Source organism: Carica papaya, chromosome 5 (genome assembly GCF_054855325.1).
Source record: "Carica papaya isolate Zhongbai chromosome 5, ASM5485532v1, whole genome shotgun sequence".
Classification (NCBI taxonomy): domain Eukaryota; kingdom Viridiplantae; phylum Streptophyta; class Magnoliopsida; order Brassicales; family Caricaceae; genus Carica; species Carica papaya.
Genome location: NC_142313.1, coordinates 30,510,570 through 30,524,556, shown reverse-complemented (window position 1 = coordinate 30,524,556; position 13,987 = coordinate 30,510,570). Strand labels below are relative to the sequence as shown.

General features: G+C 46.5%; 1 non-coding gene and 27 pseudogenes across 1 annotated transcript; 4 read left to right on the top strand and 24 right to left on the bottom strand.

Annotated features, from left to right (window-relative positions):
• Window positions 1-8: 8 nt before the first annotated feature.
• Window positions 9-127, top strand: LOC148262947 (5S ribosomal RNA; annotated as a pseudogene).
• Window positions 128-694: 567 nt separating this feature from the next.
• Window positions 695-813, top strand: LOC148262946 (5S ribosomal RNA; annotated as a pseudogene).
• A 776-nt stretch (window positions 814-1,589) lies between these two features.
• On the bottom strand, window positions 1,590-1,708 carry LOC148262945 (5S ribosomal RNA; annotated as a pseudogene).
• A 209-nt stretch (window positions 1,709-1,917) lies between these two features.
• LOC148262944 (5S ribosomal RNA) lies at window positions 1,918-2,036 on the bottom strand (annotated as a pseudogene).
• A 203-nt stretch (window positions 2,037-2,239) lies between these two features.
• On the bottom strand, window positions 2,240-2,358 carry LOC148262943 (5S ribosomal RNA; annotated as a pseudogene).
• Window positions 2,359-2,565: 207 nt separating this feature from the next.
• On the bottom strand, window positions 2,566-2,684 carry LOC148262942 (5S ribosomal RNA; annotated as a pseudogene).
• Window positions 2,685-2,888: 204 nt separating this feature from the next.
• LOC148262941 (5S ribosomal RNA) lies at window positions 2,889-3,007 on the bottom strand (annotated as a pseudogene).
• Window positions 3,008-3,885: 878 nt separating this feature from the next.
• On the bottom strand, window positions 3,886-4,004 carry LOC148262940 (5S ribosomal RNA; annotated as a pseudogene).
• Window positions 4,005-4,549: 545 nt separating this feature from the next.
• On the bottom strand, window positions 4,550-4,668 carry LOC148262939 (5S ribosomal RNA; annotated as a pseudogene).
• A 532-nt stretch (window positions 4,669-5,200) lies between these two features.
• On the bottom strand, window positions 5,201-5,319 carry LOC148262938 (5S ribosomal RNA; annotated as a pseudogene).
• A 544-nt stretch (window positions 5,320-5,863) lies between these two features.
• On the bottom strand, window positions 5,864-5,982 carry LOC148262937 (5S ribosomal RNA; annotated as a pseudogene).
• Window positions 5,983-6,546: 564 nt separating this feature from the next.
• LOC148262936 (5S ribosomal RNA) lies at window positions 6,547-6,665 on the bottom strand (annotated as a pseudogene).
• A 210-nt stretch (window positions 6,666-6,875) lies between these two features.
• LOC148262935 (5S ribosomal RNA) lies at window positions 6,876-6,994 on the bottom strand (annotated as a pseudogene).
• Window positions 6,995-7,552: 558 nt separating this feature from the next.
• On the bottom strand, window positions 7,553-7,671 carry LOC148262934 (5S ribosomal RNA; annotated as a pseudogene).
• A 205-nt stretch (window positions 7,672-7,876) lies between these two features.
• Window positions 7,877-7,995, bottom strand: LOC148262933 (5S ribosomal RNA; annotated as a pseudogene).
• A 561-nt stretch (window positions 7,996-8,556) lies between these two features.
• On the bottom strand, window positions 8,557-8,675 carry LOC148262932 (5S ribosomal RNA; annotated as a pseudogene).
• Window positions 8,676-8,879: 204 nt separating this feature from the next.
• LOC148262931 (5S ribosomal RNA) lies at window positions 8,880-8,998 on the bottom strand (annotated as a pseudogene).
• A 209-nt stretch (window positions 8,999-9,207) lies between these two features.
• Window positions 9,208-9,326, bottom strand: LOC148262930 (5S ribosomal RNA; annotated as a pseudogene).
• Window positions 9,327-9,531: 205 nt separating this feature from the next.
• On the bottom strand, window positions 9,532-9,649 carry LOC148262929 (5S ribosomal RNA; annotated as a pseudogene).
• A 589-nt stretch (window positions 9,650-10,238) lies between these two features.
• Window positions 10,239-10,357, bottom strand: LOC148262928 (5S ribosomal RNA; annotated as a pseudogene).
• A 206-nt stretch (window positions 10,358-10,563) lies between these two features.
• Window positions 10,564-10,682, bottom strand: LOC148262927 (5S ribosomal RNA). The gene has a single exon (XR_015820465.1). It is a non-coding gene; the product is annotated as a 5S ribosomal RNA (ribosomal RNA).
• Window positions 10,683-10,888: 206 nt separating this feature from the next.
• On the bottom strand, window positions 10,889-11,007 carry LOC148262926 (5S ribosomal RNA; annotated as a pseudogene).
• A 205-nt stretch (window positions 11,008-11,212) lies between these two features.
• On the bottom strand, window positions 11,213-11,331 carry LOC148262925 (5S ribosomal RNA; annotated as a pseudogene).
• A 193-nt stretch (window positions 11,332-11,524) lies between these two features.
• Window positions 11,525-11,643, bottom strand: LOC148262924 (5S ribosomal RNA; annotated as a pseudogene).
• Window positions 11,644-12,205: 562 nt separating this feature from the next.
• LOC148262923 (5S ribosomal RNA) lies at window positions 12,206-12,324 on the bottom strand (annotated as a pseudogene).
• A 209-nt stretch (window positions 12,325-12,533) lies between these two features.
• On the bottom strand, window positions 12,534-12,652 carry LOC148262922 (5S ribosomal RNA; annotated as a pseudogene).
• Window positions 12,653-12,998: 346 nt separating this feature from the next.
• Window positions 12,999-13,117, top strand: LOC148262921 (5S ribosomal RNA; annotated as a pseudogene).
• A 562-nt stretch (window positions 13,118-13,679) lies between these two features.
• LOC148262920 (5S ribosomal RNA) lies at window positions 13,680-13,798 on the top strand (annotated as a pseudogene).
• The last annotated feature ends 189 nt before the right edge of the window (window positions 13,799-13,987 follow it).

Here is a 13,987-nt window from a genome sequence, read left to right as displayed (position 1 = left end):
AATTAAACAGGTTCGATCATACCAGCACTAATGCACCAGATCCCATCAGAATTCCGCAGTTAAGTGTGCTTGGGCGAGAGTAGTACTCGGATGGGTGACCTCTTGGGAAGTCCTCTTGTCGCACTAATTTTTTTTTTCAGACAGGTCGTTTGACGTTACGCGCGACTGGAACTAGAGTCCACTGGTTCATACACAAATGTGAGTCAAGAAACAGGGGCATTTTAATCGATATTAGAACGAGAAAGAGAGATGTAGAGTGCACGCACAAGGAAACAAATGACGGGAGGGGGGATGGAGGGAGAAAAAGTGTATGTATTTGCATCCCAGAATGAAACATGAGCAATCATACCAGCACCAATGCAACGGATTCTATCAGAACTCCGCAAGTTAAGGGTGCTTGGGCGAGAGTAGCACTAGGATGGGTGACCTCCTGCGAAGTCCTTATATTTCACCCATTTTCTTAGGAAGTCCTCGTGTTGCACCCATTTTCTTTTTTTCAGATGTGCCGTTCGACGTTGCGCGCGACTTTAATTATGGTCCGTAGATTTATTCGTAAATGTGAGTCAAGGCGCCGTGGCATTTTACTTGATATTTGAACGAGAACGAGAGGTGCAGTGCGCACGCACAAGGAAACAAATGACGGGAGGGGGAAGAAAGGGGAAGGAATTTATGTATTTGCAGCGCGAAATTAAACTGGTGCGATCATACCACCACTAATGCACCGGATCCCATCAGAACTCTGCAGTTAAGCATGCTTGGGCGAGAGTAGTACTCGGATGGGTGACCTCCTGGGAAGTCCTCGTGTCACAACAATTTTTTTTCAGACGGGTTGTTCGACGTTATCCGCGACTGGAACTAGGGTCCGCTGGTTTATACGCAAATGTGAGTCAAGAAACAGGGGCATTTTAATCGATATTAGAACGAGAATGAGAGGTTCAGTGTGAATGCACAAGGAAACAATTGAGAGGAGTGGGAGGGAAGGAGAAGGAGTGTATGTATTTTCAGCACGAAATGAAACAGGTGCGATCTTACCAGCACTAATGCACCGTATCCCATCAGAACTCCGCAGTTAAGTGTGATTTGGCGAAAGTAGTACAATGATGGGTTACCTCATGGGAAGTTCTCATGTTGCACCCATTTTCTTTTTTTCAGATGTGCCGTTCGACGTTACGCGCGAATAAACCTGCGGACCAAAAATCAAGTCGCGCGTAACGTCGAAAGAATCATCTGCAAAAAGATGGGTGCAACACGAGGACTTCCGAAGTGGTCACCTATCCGAGTACTACTCTCGCCCAAGCACCCTTAACTGCGGAGTTCTGATAGAATCTGTTGCATTAGTGCTGGTATGATCCCTCATGTTTCATTCTGCACTGCAAATACATACACTCCTCCTTTCTTCCCCCTCCCGTCATTTGTTTCCTTGTGCGTGCGCACTGCACCAACCGTGCTCGTTCTAATATCAAGTAAAATGCTACGGTGCTGTGACTCACATTTGTGAATAAATCTGAGGACCATAATTCAAGTCGCGCGTATCGTCGAAAGAATAATCTGCAAAAAAATGGGTGCAACACGAGGACTTCCTAAGAAAATGGGTGAAATATAAGGACTTCGCTGGAGGTCACCCATCCGAGTACTGCTCTCGCCCAAGCACACTTAACTACGGAGTTCTGATGGGATCCGGTGCATTAGTGCTGGTATGATCGCACCTGTTTAATTTCGCGCTGCAAATACATAAACTCATTTTCCTTTCTTCCCCCTCCCGTCATTTGTTTCCTTGTGCGTGCGCACTGCACTTCTCGTTCTCGTTCAAATATCAAGTAAAATGCCACGGCGCCGTGACTCACATTTACGAATAAATCTGCGGACCATAATTAAAGTCGCGCGCAACGTCGAACGGCACATCTGAAAAAAAGAAAATGGGTGCAACACGAGAACATCCCAGGAGGTAACCCATCATTGTACTACTTTCGCCAAAGCACACTTAACTGCGGAGTTCTGATGGGATCCGGTGCATTTGTGCTGGTGTGACCTCACCTATTTAATTTCGTGCTGAAAATACATACACTCCTTCTTCCCTCCCCCCTCCCATCATTTGTTTCCTTGTGCGTTCAGACTTCACCTCTCATTCTTGTTCTAATATCGATTAAAATGCCCCTGCTTCTTGACTCACATTTGCGTATAAACCAGCGGACCCTAGTTCCAGACGCGGGTAACGTCGAACGACCCGTCTGAAAAAAAACTTGTGCGACACGAGGACTTCCCAGGAGGTCACCCATCCGAGTACTAATCTCGCCTGAACACACTTCACTGCGTAGTTCTAATGGGATCCGGTGCATTAGTGCTGGTATGATCGCAACTGTTTAATTTTGCGCTGCAAATACATAAACTCATTCCCCTTTCTTCCCCCTCCCGTCATCTGTTTCCTTGTGCGTGCGCACTGCACCTCCCGTTCTTGTTCTAATATAAAGTAAAATGCCACAGCGCCGTGACTCACATTTGCGAATAAACCTGAGGACCATAATTCAAGTCGTGCGTAACGTCGAACGGCACATCTGAAAAAAAAAATGGGTGTAACACGAGAACTTCCCAGGAAGTAACCCATCATTGTACTACTTTCGCCAAAGCACACTTAACTGCGGAGTTCTGATGGGATCCGGTGCTTTTGTGCTGGTGTGACCGCACCTGTTTAATTTCGTGCTGAAAATACATACACTCCTTCTTCCCTCCCCCCCTCCCATCATTTGTTTCCTTGTGCGTTCACACTGCACCTCTCTTTCTCGTTCTAATATCGATTAAAATGCCCCTGATTCTTGACTCACATTTGCGTATAAACCAGCGGACCCTAGTTCCAGTCGCGCGTAACGTCGAATGACCCGTTTGAAAAAAAATTGGTGCGACACGAGGACTTCCCAGGAGGTCACCCATCCGAGTACTACTCTCGCCCAAACTTACTTAACTGCGGAATTCTGATGGGATCCGGTGCATTAGTGCTGGTATGATCGCACCCGTTTAATTTCACACTGCAAATACATAAAGTCCTTCTCCTTTCTTCCCCCTCCCGTCATTTGTTTCCTTGTGCGTGCACACTGCACCTCCCGTGCTCGTTCTAATGTCAAGTAAAATGCTACGGTGCCGTGACTCACATTTACGAATAAACCTGTGGACCATAATTCAAGTCGCGCGTATCGTCGAAAGAATCATCTGCAAAAAAATAGGTACAACACGAGGACTTCCTAAGAAAATGGGTGAAATATAAGGACGTCGCAGGAGGTCACCCATCCTAGTGCTACTCTCGCCCAAGCACCCTTAACTTCCGGATTTCTGATAGAATCTGTTGCATTCGTGCTGGTACGATTGCTCATGTTTCATTCTGCGCTGCAAATACATACACTTTTTCTCCCTCCATCCCCCCTCCCGTCATTTGTGTCCTTGTGCGTGCACTCTGCATCTCTTTTTTTCGTTCTAATATTGATTAAAATGCCCCTGTTTCTTGACTCACATTTGCGTATGAACCAGTGGACTCTAGTTCCAGTCGCGCGTAACGTCGAAAAAAAAAATTAGTGCGGCAAGAGGACTTCCCAAGAGGTCACCCATCCGAGTAATACTCTCGCCCAAGCACACTTAACTGCGGAATTTTGATGGGATCTGGTGCATTAGTGCTGGTATGATCGAACCTGTTTAATTTTGCACTGCAAATACATAAACTCCTTCTCCTTTCTTCCCCCTCCCGTCATTTGTTTCCATGTGCGTGCGCACTGCATCTCTCGTTCTCGTTCAAATATCAAGTAAAATGCCACGGCGCTGTGACTCACATTTGCGAATAAATCTGCGGACCATAATTAAAGTCGCGCGTAACGTCGAACGGCAGATCTGAAAAAAAGAAAATGGGTGCAACACGAGAACTTCCCAGGAGGTAACCCATCATTGTACTACTTTCGCCAAAGCACACTTAACTGCGGAGTTATAATGGGATCCGTTGCATTTGTGCTGGTATGATCGCACCCGTTTAATTCCGCGCTGCAAATACATAAACTCCTTCTCATTTCTTCCCCCTCCCGTCTTTTATTTCCTTGTGCGTGCGCACTGCACCTCCCGTGCTCGTTCTAATATCAAGTAAAATGCTACGGTGCCGTGACTCACATTTGCGAATATCAAATCGCGCGTATCGTCGAAAGAATCATCTGCAAAAAAATGGGTGCAACACGAGGACTTCCTAAGAAAATGGGTGAAATATAAGGACTTCGCAGGAGGTCACCCATCCTAGTGCTTCTCTCGCCCAAGCACCCATAACTTGCGGAGTTCTGATAGAATCCGTTGCATTGGTGCTGGTATGATTGCTCATGTTTCATTCTGCGCTGCAAATACATACACTTTTTCTCCCTCCATCCCCCCTCCCGTCATTTGTTTCCTTGTGCGTGCACTCTGCATCTCTCTTTCTCGTTCTAATATCAATTAAAATGCCCTGCTTCTTGACTCACATTTGCGTATAAACCAGTGGACCCTAGTTCCAGTCGCGCGTAACGTCGAACGACCCGTCTGAAAAAAAAAATTAGTGCGACACGAGGACTTCCTAGGAGGTCACCCATCCGAGTACTACTCTCGCCTAAGCACACTTAAATGCGGAGTTCTAATGGGATCCGGTGCATTAGTGCTGGTATGATCGCAGCTGTTTAATTTTGCGCTGCAAATACATAAACTCATTCCCCTTTCTTCCCCCTCTCGTCATTTGTTTCCTTGTGCGTGCGCACTGCACCTCTCGTTCTCGTTCTAATATCAAGTAAAATGCTACAGCGCCGTGACTCATATTTGCGAATAAACCTGAGGACCATAATTCAAGTCGCGCGTAACGTCGAAAGAATCATCTGCAAAAAAATGGGTGAAATATAAGGACTTCGCAGGAGGTCACCCATCCTAGTGCTACTCTCGCCCAAGCACCTTTAACTTGCGGATTTCTGATAGAATCTGTTGCATTGGTGCTGGTATGATTGCTCATGTTTCATTCTGCGCTGCAAATACATACACTTTTTCTCCCTCCATCCCCCCTCCCGTCATTTGTTTCCTTGTGCGTGCACTCTGCATCTCTCATTCTCGTTCTAATATCGATTAAAATGCCCCTGCTTCTTGACTCACATTTGCGTATAAACCATTGGACCCTAGTTCTAGTCGCGCGTAACGTCGAACAACCCGTCTAAAAAAAAAATTAATACGACACGAGGACTTCCCAGGAGGTCACCCATCCGAGTACTACTCTCGCCCAAGCACACTTAACTGCGGAGTTCTGATGGAATCCGGTGCACAAGTGCTAGTATGATAGCAACTGTTTAATTTCGCGCTGCAAATACATAAACTCCTTCACCTTTATTCCCCCTCCCGTCATTTGTTTCCTTGTGCGTGCGCATTGCACCTCTCGTTGTCGTTCAAATATCAAGTAAAATGCTACGGTGCCGTGACTCACATTTGCGAATATCAAGTCGCGCGTATCCTCGAAAGAATCATCTGCAAAAAAATGGGTGCAACACGAGGACTTCCTAAGAAAATGGGTGAAATATAAGGACTTCGCAGGAGGTCACCCATCCTAGTGCTACTCTCGCCCAAGCACCCTTAACTTGCGGAGTTCTGATAGAATCCGTTGCATTGGTGCTGGTATGATTGCTCATGTTTCATTCTGCGCTGCAAATACATACACTTTTTCTCCCTCCATCCCCCCTCCCGTCATTTGTTTCCTTGTGCGTGCACTCTGTATCTCTCCTTCTCATTCTAATATCGATTAAAATGCCCCTGCTTTTTGACTCACATTTGCGTATAAACCAGCGGACTCTAGTTCCAGTCGCGCGTAACGTCGAACAACCCGTCTGAAAAAAAATTGGTGCGACACGACGACTTCCTAGGAGGTCACCCATCCGAGTACTACTCTCGCCTAAACACACTTAACTGCGGAGTTCTGATGGGATCCGGTGCATTAGTGCTAGTATGATCGCATAAGTTTAATTCCGCTCTTCAAATACATAAACTCCTTCTCCTTTCTTCCCCCTCCCGTCAATTGTTTCCTTGTGCGTGCGCACTGCACCTCCCGTGCTCGTTCTAATATCAAGTAAAATGCTACGGTGCCGTGACTCACATTTGCGAATAAACCTGAGGACCATAATTCAAGTCGCGCGTATCGTCGAAAGAATCATCTGCAAAAAAATGGGTGCAACACGAGGACTTCCTAAGAAAATGGGTGAAATATAAGGACTTCGCTGGATGTCACCCATCCTAGTGCTACTCTCGCCCAAGGACCCTTAACTTGCGGAGTTCTGATAGAATCCGTTGCATTGGTGCTGGTATGATTGCTCATCTTTCATTCTGCGCCGCAAATACATACACTTTTTCTCCCTCCATCCCCCCTCCCGTCATTCGTTTCCTTGTGCGTGCACTCTGCATCTCTCCTTCTCGTTCTAATATCGATTAAAATGCCCCTGCTTCCTGACTCACATTTGTGTATAAACCAATGGACCCTAGTTTCAGTCGCGCGTAACGTCGAACGACCCGTCTGAAAAAAAAAAATTAGTGCAACACGAGGACTTCCCAGGATGTCACCCATTCGAGTACTACTCTCGCCCAAGCACACTTAATTGCGGAGTTCTAATGGGATCCGTAGCATTAGTGCTGGTATGATCGCACCTGTTTAATTTCGCACTGCAAATACATAAACTCCTTCTCATTTCTTCCCCCTCCCGTCATTTGTTTCCTTGTGCGTGCGCAACTGCACCTCTCGTTCTCGTTCAAATATCAAGTAAAATGCCACGGTGCCGTGACTCACATTTGTGAATAAGTCTGCGGACCATAATTAAAGTCGCGCGTAACGTCGAACGGCACATCTGAAAAAAAGAAAATGGGTGAAACACGAGAACTTCCCAGGAGGTAACCCATCATTGTACTACTTTCGCCAAAGCACACTTAACTGCGGAGTTCTGATGGGATCCGGTGCATTTGTGCTGGTGTGACCGCACCTGTTTAATTTCGTACTGAAAATACATACACTCCTTCTTCCCTCCCCCCCTCCCATCATTTGTTTCCTTGTGCGTTCACACTGCACCTCTCCTTCTCGTTCTAATATCGATTAAAATGCCCCTGATTCTTGACTCACATTTGCATATAAACCAGCGGACCATAGTTCCAGTCACGCGTAATGTCGAACGACCCATCTGAAAAAAAATTATTACGGTACGAGGACTTCCCAAGAGGTCATCCATCCGAGTACTACTCTCGACCAAGCACACTTAAATGCAGAGTTCTGATGGGATCCAGTGCATTAGTGCTGGTATGATGCCACTTATTTAATTTTGCGCTTCAAATACATACACTCCTTCTCTTTTCTTCCTCCTCCCGTCATTTGTTTCCTTGTGCGTGCGCACTGCACCTCTCGTACTCGTTCTAATATCAAGTAAAATGCCACGGCGCCGTGACTCACATTTGCGAATAAACCTGCGGACCATAAATCATGTCGCGCGTAACGTCAAAAGAATCATCTGCAAAAAGATGGGTGCAACACGAGGACCTCCCAAGAAAATGGGTGAAATATAAGGACTTCGCAAGAGGTAACCCATCCGAGTACTACTCTCGCCCAAGCACACTTAACTGCAGAGTTCTGATGGGATCCGGGGCTTTATTGCTGGTATGATCGCACCGGTTTAATTTCGCGCTGCAAATACATACACTCCTTCTCCTTTCTTCCCCCTCCCGTCAATTGTTTCCTTGTGCGTTCACACTGCACCTCTCATTCTCGTTCTAATATCGAATAAAATGCCCCTGCTTCTTGACTCATATTTGCGTATAAACCAGCGGACCCTAGTTCCAGTCGCGCGTAACGTTGAACGACCCGTCTGAAAAAAAATTGTTGCGACACGAGGACTTCCCAGCAAGTCACCCATCCAAGTACTGCTCTCGCCCAAGCACACTTAACTGCGGAGTTCTAATGGGATCCGTTGCATTAGTGGTGGTATGATCACACCCGGTGAATTCCGCGCTGCAAATACATAAACTCATTCCCCTTTCTTCCCCCTCCCATCATTTGTTTCCTTGTGTCTGCGCACTGCACCTCCAGTTCTCGTTCTAATATCAAGTAAAATGCTACAGCGCCGTGACTCACATTTACGAATAAACCTGAGGACCATAATTCAAGTCGCGCGTAACGTCGAAAGAATCATCTGCAAAAAAATGGGTGCAACACGAGGACTTCACAAGAAAATGGGTGAAATATAAGGACTTCGCAGGAGGTAACCCATGCTAGTACTACTCTCGCCCAAGCACCCTTACCTACGGAGTACTGATAGAATCCGTTGCATTAGTGCTGGAATGATCGCACCTATTTCATTTCGCACTGCAAAAACATACTCCTTCTCCTTTCTTCCCCCTCCCGTCATTTGTTTCCCTGTGCGTGCGCACTGCACCTCTCGTTCTCGTTCAAATATCAAGTAAAATGCCACGGCGCCGTGACTCACATTTGCGAATAAATCTGCGGACCATAATTAAAGTCGCGCGTAATGTCGAACGGCACATCTGAAAAAAAGAAAATGGGTGTAACACGAGAACTTCCCAGGAGGTAACCCATCATTGTACTACTCTCGCCCAAGCACCCTTACCTACGGAGTTCTGATAGAATCCGTTGAATTAGTGCTGGTATGATCGCACTTGTTTAATTTCGTGCTGAAAATACATATACTCCTTCTTCCCTCCCGCCCTCCCAACATTTGTTTCCTTTTGCGTTCACACTGCACCTCTCCTTCTCGTTCAAATATCGATTAAAATGCCCCTGATTCTTGAATCACATTTGCGTATAAACTAGCGGACCATAGTTCCAGTCGCACGTAACGTCGAACGACCCATCCGAAAAAAAATTGTTGCAATACGAGGACTTCCCAAGTGGTCACCCATCCGAGTACTATTCTCGCCCAAGCACACTTAACTGCAGAGTTCTGATGGGATCCAGTGCACTAGTGCTGGTATGATCGCACCTGTTTAATTTTGCGCTGCAAATATATAAACTCCTTCTCGTTTCTTCCCCCTCCCGTCATTTGTTTCCTTGTGCGTGCGCACTGCACCTCTCGTTCTCGTTCAAATATCAAATAAAATGCCACGGCGACGTGACTCACATTTGCGAATAAATCTGCGGATCATAATTAAAGTCGCGCGTAACGTCGAACGACACATCTGAAAAAAAAAAAATGGGTGAAACACGAGAACTTCCCTGGAGATAACCCATCACTGTACTACTTTCGCCAAAGCACACTTAACTGCGGAGTTCTGATGGGATCCGGTGCATTTGTGCTGGTGTGACCGCACCTGTTTAATTCCGCGCTGCAAATACATAAACTCCTTCTCCTTTCTTCCCCCTCCCGTCATTTGTTTCCTTGTGCGTTCACCCTGCACATCTCCTTCTCGTTCTAATATCGATTAAAATGCCCCTGATTCTTGGCTCACATTTGCGTATAAACCAGCGGACCATAGTTCCAGTCGCGCGTAACGTCGAACGACCGATCTGAAAAAAAATTGTTGCGATACGAGGACTTCTCAAGAGGTCACCCATCCGAGTACTACTCTCGCCCAAGCACACTTAACTGCAGAGTTCTGATTGGATCCAGTGCATAAGTGCTGGTATGATGCCACTTGTTTACTTTTGCGCTTTAAGTACATACACTCCTTCTCTTTTCTTCCACCTCCCGTCATTTGTTTCCTTGTGCGTGCGCACTGCTCCTCCCGTACTCGTTCTAATATCAGTAAAATGCCACGGCGCCGTGACTCACATTTGCGAATAAACCTGCGGACCATAAATCAAGTCGCGCGTAACGTCGAAAGAATCATCTGCAAAAAGATGGGTGCAACACGAGGACCTCCCAAGAAAATGGGTGAAATATAAGGACTTCCCAAGAGGTCACCCATCCGAGTACTACTCTCGCCCAAGCACACTTAACTGCAGAGTTCTGATGGGATACAGTGCAGTAGTGTTGGTATGATGCCACTTGTTTAATTTCGCGCTTCAAATACATACACTCATTCTTTTTTCTTCCTCATTCCGTCATTTGTTTCCTTGTGCGTGCGCACTGCACCTCTCGTACTCGTTCTAATATCAAGTAAAATGCGACGGCACCGTGACTCATATTTGCGAATAAATCTGCGGACCATAAATCAAGTCGCGTGTAACATCGAAAGAATCATCTGCAAAAAGATGGGTGCAACACGAGGACCTCCCAAGAAAATGGGTGAAATATAAGGACTTCGCAGGAGGTCACCCATCCGAGTACTTTTCTCACCCAAGCACCCTTAACTGCGGAGTTCTGATAGAATCCGTTGCATTAGTGCTGGTATGATCTCTCATGTTTCATTCTGCACTGCAAATACATACACTCTTTCTTCTTCCATCCCCCCTCCCGTCATTTGTTTCCTTGTGCGTGCACTCTGCATCTCTCTTTCTCGTTCTAATATCAAGTAATATGCCCCGGCACCGTGACTCACCTTTGCAAATGAACCAGCGGTTTATAATTCTATTCGCGCATAATGTCGAAAAACCCATCCGAAAAAAAATAGGTGCAACACGAGGGCTTCCCAAGTGGTCACCCATCGGAGTACTACTCTCGCCCAAGCACACTTAACTGCAGAGTTCTGATGGGATCCAGTGCACTAGTGCTGGTATGATCGCACCTGTTTAATTTTGCGCTGCAAATATATAAACTCCTTCTCCTTTCTTCCCCCTCCCGTCATTTGTTTCCTTGTGCGTGCGCACTGCACCTCTCGTTCTCGTTCGAATATCAAGTAAAATGCCACGGCGCCGTGACTCACATTTGCGAATAAATCTGCGGACCATAATTAAAGTCGCGCGTAACGTCGAACGGCACATCTGAAAAAACAATGGGTGCAACACGAGAACTTCTCATGAGGTAACCCATCATTGTACTACTTTCGCCAAAGCACACTTAACTGCGGAGTTCTAATGGGATGCGGTGCATTTGTGCTGGTGTGACCGTACCTGTTTAATTTCGTGCTGAAAATACATACACTCCTTCTTCCCTCCCCCCTCCCATCATTTATTTCCTTGTGCGTTCACTCTGCACCTCTCCTTCTCGTTCTAATATCGATTAAAATTCTCCTGCTTCTTGACTCACATTTGCGTATAAACCAGCGGAACATAGTTCCAGTCGCGCGTAACGTCGAACGACCCGTCTGAAAAAAAAAATTAGTGCAACAAGAGGACTTCCTAGGAGGTCACCCATCCGAGTACTACTCTCGCCCAAGCACACTTAACTGCTGAGTTTTGATGGGATACGGTGCATCAGTGCTGGTAAGATCGCACCTGTTTCATTTTGTGCTGAAAATACATACACTCTTTCTCCTTCCCTCCCCCTCCTCTCAATTGTTTCCTTGTGCGTTCACACTGCACCTCTCATTCTCGTTCTAATATCGTTTAAAATGTCCCTGCTTCTTAACTCACAATTGCGTAAAAACCCGCGGACCCCAGTTCCAGTCGCGCGTAACGTCTGAAAAATAATTGGTGCGACACGAGGACTTCCCAAGAGGTCACCTATCCGAGTACTACTCTCGCCCAAACACACTTAACTGCGGAGTTCTGATGGGATCCGGTGCATTAGTGCTGGTATGATCGCACCCGTTTAATTTTGCGCTGCAAATACATAAACTCCTTCTCCTTTCTTCCCCCTCCCGTCATTTGTTTCCTTGTGCGTGCGCACTGCACCTCCCGTGCTCGTTCTAATATCAAGTAAAATGCTACGGTGCCGTGACTCACATTTGCGAATAAACTTGAGGACCATAATTCAAGTCGCGCGTATCGTCGAAAGAATCATCTGCAAAAAAATGGGTGCAACACGAGGACTTCCTGAGAAAATGGGTGAAATATAAGGACTTCGCATGAGGTCACCCATCCTAGTGCTACTCTCGCCCAAGCACCCTTAACTTGCGGAGTTCTGATAGAATCTGTTGCATTGGTGCTGGTATGATTGCTCATGTTTCATTCTGCGCTGCAAATACATACACTTTTTCTCCCTCCATCCCCCCTCCCGTCATTTGTTTCCTTGTGCGTGCACTCTGCATCTCTCCTTATCGTTCTAATATCGATTAAAATGCCCCTGCTTCTTGACTCACATTTGCGTATGAACCAGGGGACCCTAGTTCCAGTCGCGCGTAACGTCGAACGTCCCGTCTAAAAAAAAAATTATTGCGACACGAGGACTTCCCAGGAGGTCACCCATCCGAGTACTACTCTCGCCCAAACACACTTAATTGCAGAGTTCTGATGGGATCCGGTGCATTAGTGCTGGTATGATCGCACCTATTTAATTTCGTGCTGGAAATACATACACTCCTTCTCCTTTCTTCCCCCTCCCGTCATTTGTTTCCTTGTGCGTGCGCACTGCACCTTTCGTTCTCGTTCAAATATCAAGTAAAATGCCACGGCGCCGTGACTCACATTTACGAATAAATCTGCGAACCATAATTAAAGTCGCGCGTAACGTCGAACGGCACATCTGAAAAAAAGAAAATGGGTGCAACACGAGAACTTCCCAGGAGGTAACCCATCATTGTACTACTTTCGCCAAAGCACACTTAACTGCGGAGCTCTGATGGGATCCGGTGCATTTGTGCTGGTGTGACCGCACCTGTTAAATTTCGTGCTGAAAATACATACACTCCTTCTTCCCTCCCCCCCTCCCATCATTTGTTTCCTTGTGCGTTCACACTGCACCTCTCCTTCTCGTTCTAATAATGGGTGACCACTTGGGAAGCCCTCGTGTTGCACCTATTTTTTTTCGGATGGGTTGTTCGACGATACCCGCGAATGGAATTATAAACCGCTTGTTCATTTGCAAAGGTGAGTCACGGTGCCGGGGCATATTACTTGATATTAGAACGAGAAAGAGAGATGCGAAGTGCACGCACAACGAAACAAATGACAGGAGGGGGAAAAAAGGAGAAGGAGTTTATGTATTTGGAGCGCAAAATTAAACAGGTGTGATCATACCAGCACTAATGCATCGGATCCCATCAGAACTCCGTAATTAAGTGTGCTTGGGCGAGAGTAGTACTCGGATGGGTGACCTCTTGGGAATTCCTTGTGTTGCACTATTTTTTTTTTCAGACGGGTCGTTCGACGTTACGCGCGACTGGAACTAGAGTCCACTGGTTTATACGCAAATATGAGTCAAGAAGCAGGGGCATTTTAATCGATATTAGAACGAGAAGGAGAGATGCAGAGTGCACGCACAAGGAAACAAATGACGGGAGGGGGGATGGAGGGAGAAAAAGTGTATGTATTTGCAGCGCAGAATGAAACATGAGCAATCATACCAGCACCAATGCAACGGATTCAATCAGAACTCCGCAAGTTAAGGGTGCTTGGGCGAGAGTAGCACTAGGATGGGTGACCTCCTGCGAAGTCCTTATATTTTACCAATTTTCTTTGGAAGTCCTCGTGTTGCACCCATTTTTTTGCAGATGATTCTTTCGACGATACGCACGACTTCAATTATGGTCCTCAGGTTTATTCGCAAATGTGAGACACGGCACCGTAGTAATTTACTTGATATTAGAACGAGCACGGTAGGTGCAGTGCGCACGCACAAGGAAACAAATGACGGCAGGGGGAAGAAAGGAGAAGGAGTTTATGTATTTGCAGCGCGAAATTAAACAGGTGCGATCATACCAGCACTAATGCACCGGATCCCATCAGAACTCCGCAGTCAAGTGTGCTTTTGCGAGAGTAGTACTTGGATGGGTGACCTCCTGGGAAGTCCTCGTATCGCACCAATTTTTTTTCAGACGGGTCGTTCGACGCTACGCGCGACTGGAACTAGGGTCCGCTGGTTTATACGCAAATGTGAGTCAAGAAGCAGGGGCATTTTAATCGATATTAGAACGAGAAGGAGAGGTGCAGTGTGAACGCACAAGGAAACAATTGATGGAAGGGGGAGGAAAGGAGAAGGAGTGTATGTATTTT